The 3880-nt window shown below is 39.1% G+C and overlaps 1 pseudogene; it reads right to left on the bottom strand.

Annotated features, from left to right (window-relative positions):
* Positions 1-2194: 2194 nt before the first annotated feature.
* LOC124973040 (ubiquitin-associated protein 1-like) lies at positions 2195-3667 on the bottom strand (annotated as a pseudogene).
* Positions 3668-3880: the final 213 nt, after the last annotated feature.

Raw genomic sequence — 3880 nt, 5'->3', positions numbered from 1 at the left:
AATTTTTTTAAGATTCAGAAATTTTGGATTTAGTCAAATATGTATCTTAGATCTCTTCACATATTTCATAATTTCTGCCACCATTCTGAAATTGAAATTTTGAGCTAATATATTCAGATTCTTCAGGTTGTACCTTTTAAAGGGTTTTATTTTTATTTGTAGTAAAGTTTAAAGTTCACAACATAATACAACACATAATTTTACTACTTACCATTTCAGCTATTTAAAATCATAACATTAGACATTATGTACATCACAATGTAATACAGATATCATTATCATCTGGCTCCAGATGACTTTTTCATTTGATAAAATTGAAACTATAACTCCTTCTGTCATAATTTTTTCACTCAGTTCTTGTCAACCATTCTGATTTCTGTCTCAACAATTTTGACCCGTTAAGTACTTCATATAATACAAAACATACATTGTCTTTTTAAAATTAGCATGTATTAATTGTGCATAACTAACTTGATTTAGTGTGATATTTTAATAATACATACAGTATTGACAGTTTAAATCCATACATCCTACTTTGAGCCTCCCCTACCTTTCCCATCTGTAGTCTCTATCACTAGTCTATAATCATCACTATTCAGCTTCCACATATGAAAACATGGTACTCATATATATGTGCCTTATTTCACTAAATATAATCATTTCAATTTCCATTTATTTTTATGCAAATGACAGGATTTCCCTGTTCCTTATGACTGAATAATGTTCTTTTTTAAATCATATTAATCTTATCCATCTATTTGCTAACAGGTACCTAAGTTGATTTCATTTCTTAACTATTTGTGAATAGTGCCACAATAAGCACACACATGCAGGTATGTCTTTGGTGTTCTGACTTCATCTCCTTTAGATTTATACCTAGGAATGGTACAGATGGATCATAATAGTACATTTATTTTTGGTTGTTTGAAGAACATTCATACCTCTATATAATGGCTGTTCTAATTTACATTCCCAACAGTAGCATAGAAAAACTTTTTTATTCTCAACATCCTCACCAGCATTTATTGTTTTCTGTTTTTTTTTTTTTTGTTTTTTTGTTTTTTTTTTGTAATAGCAACTATAACTATGGTGAGATGCTATCTTAGTGTGGTTTGTTTTTTACCTTTTAGATTTTTATTATTTTTTGTGTCTGAAGAATCAAAATAGTTAGCATTTATTTTAGATTCATCAAGATTGTATATCCCTTTGTATTTATATCTTTAATGATGTACAACATAATACAAAAGAAACCAGAGAGTGACTTGTAAACCTAGCTGTTTATTCATGTGTCACCCCTAAAGCAGGGCTGGAGGAAGAGGCTGTTCAAGGAGAACACGGAGGGTTAGTGCTAGGCCACTGAGTTGTGGCTTGTTTCTTAACCAACTCAGTGTGCTGGGAAGGAGCCAATGATTACTTAAACTGACAATAGGTTTCCTAGAGCAGGGGCTCTGATCCTTGGGCAGCAGAGAATTGTGGTCCAAACCAAGCTGAAAGAAAAAGGCTGGACAGGGAAGCATGTTGACTGCTTGGCAGAAGAGGCAGACTGGGCCCCATGGAGAAAGTGCTTTCTTTTTTCTTTTTTTAAGGTGCTGAGGACTTGAACCCAGGGCCTTGTACTTGCAAGGCAAGCACTCTACCAACTGAGCTATATCCCCAGCCCAGGAAAGTGCTTTCTTTGTACCTTAGAGACATTACAGAACTAGTTTAACACTAAAAGACTTGTTAAAAGAGAGAAAGAACAAAACCTGGAAGAACCTTCTCGTAGTCAACTTGGATTAGAGTTCAACCCACCAATGCAGGTTGTGGGGAAAGCATCAAACCCCAAAGCAGCACTAAGTCTAGCCATTCCCTTTCTTCCCACTCCTGTTGGCAACTAGACCAGGTTTCTACTGAGGATGTATAGACCCCAGAAAAACCAAGGTAGTCTCTCTGGAAGGCCAAAGTAGGAAGGACACATCTCAAATCCAAATACATTTAATATGAAGGAGTCAGGACAAGTCTGGGGCATTCACATGGCCAATTTTTCCCCATTTTCTCCCCAGTTCAGGACCTAGACTCACAGAGACTGGCAAGCACAGTCTCCACACCTGCTCTTCTAGCCCCCAAAAGAAAATTCAGAAGTGTGCCCTTTTTTCCCCACATGTAGGCTCTGCAGGGTCTCTTGAGGGTGGTGGTTCTGTGGCAATACCTGGTCTCAACTGGCTCCAGCTTGAGCCATGGGGTCTTCCAAAGCATTGTTCTAGTCATTGTTGTGTAATAGCAAAATTTCCTTAATGTCTTTCAGTTCAAAGCCCATCTCCTTAAATTTGCTCATTAACTGAAGCAACTCCATCATCTTTTATTCTGAACTCTGGTGCATTTCCAGAGCCTCTTCCACTAAAAGAGGGTCAAAGCCCTTCTCACAAAACTGTCGATGTGCAAAGAGAGAGTCGAGAATCTGCTTGATATTCTCTCTTCTTCATGGCTCTTTGGACACACTCATATTAGTAGACCATGTTAGCCACTGTCTCTACACACTCCTGCTCATGGGAGACTGTGTACGTTCAGATTAGGCCTAGGGACAGCTGGGCATGTTGGGCACTTGTGACACTAAGAAATTTGGAGAGATGACTGTGGGACCTGTATTATAAGGTGATTCTTCTGTGCACACAGACAAGACATACAGGAAAGGCATGTAGGGGGATGTCAGGGTCGGCTCTTCTGTGCTATTGTCCAAGTTCAAAGCTAAAAGCCCAAGAGTATGGTCTCCATTGAGCTCACTGGCACTGGGGGTGGAAGACTTTAGAGAATTCTGGAACATGCCACTGTGGAGGCAGGATGTGCTATGAAAGTACTTGACAGCTGGACTGACTTTTGATTACTATCATCAGAATCAAGTTTCACTAAGAACAGAGATTTGATATGGCTTACTGCAGGGACAGGGAGCACAGATACTTTTTGAAAGACAATCACATATTTTCACAATTGCCCAGCTGTGGTAAGGTTATAAAGCCATTGTGTTTATGAAGAAGCCTGAAATCTAGGGTTGCCCGCTCCAAGGGTGCCAAGACCTCCTCATCTTGTAACACAGACCCAAAGCCTCCTCTGGGCAAGTTATTGTGCAGTAACTGAGCCATAATCGGTCCAGTGGTCCCTACCAGAATATTTCTCAGCTCTTTCTTTTCATCCATAGTTTTCAACTCCAGATTATCAAATGGGTCCTCTTCACACTCGAAATTAGCAGGATTGAAATCTGCTTTTGTGTGGGGTGGGCTGAGAACTTTCTATTTCCTGGCAGTACTGCTGATCAGAGTTTAAGTGAGGAGGATGCTGTTGTGCTGTAAGTTGGCAAGGATAGGGTTAATAGGCGATGGCATTGTGGCTAAAATGTGAGTCTTAGAGAAACTCATTTTGCTATCAACCTCTGGGCCAATCTTAGAAATTACTTTAGCTTCTGCTTCCTTTTGGGCTTCTTGGATTTTCTTAGTGCCTTCAGCCCACTCAATGGTTTTCTTTTCCAAGGAGAAGTCATACTGTTCTTTTCTAACAATCTGCAATCAATCAGGCAAGGAGAAGCCAATAGGTAGGCCAACTTTGGTGTTTTGAATTTGTCTCCTATTTTAAGTGGGACATCATTAAGATAACTGAAAGTCCCATGAAAATCTGCACCTAACCACTTAGAAGTCATTTAGAACCCAATCGCTGCCTCCGTCACCGACGACCCAAAAGCTGAGCCAGGCTGTAGCCACTGCCCTGGGCTGCCCTGTTGAAGTACCTGTCTTCGTGTAGTTTTGATTTGCATATCTCTGATTATGGATTTTGAGCATTTTTCATATATTTGTTGGCTGTTTGTATTTATTCTTTTGAAATATCTAATCGGATTCTTTGTTTTTAAGTTGGA

The sequence above is a fragment of the Sciurus carolinensis genome, chromosome Y (genome assembly GCF_902686445.1).
Source record: "Sciurus carolinensis chromosome Y, mSciCar1.2, whole genome shotgun sequence".
In the NCBI taxonomy this organism is placed as follows: domain Eukaryota; kingdom Metazoa; phylum Chordata; class Mammalia; order Rodentia; family Sciuridae; genus Sciurus; species Sciurus carolinensis.
The sequence above is the reverse complement of the archived record's forward strand: the minus strand, read 5'-3'. Positions and strand labels throughout refer to the sequence as shown.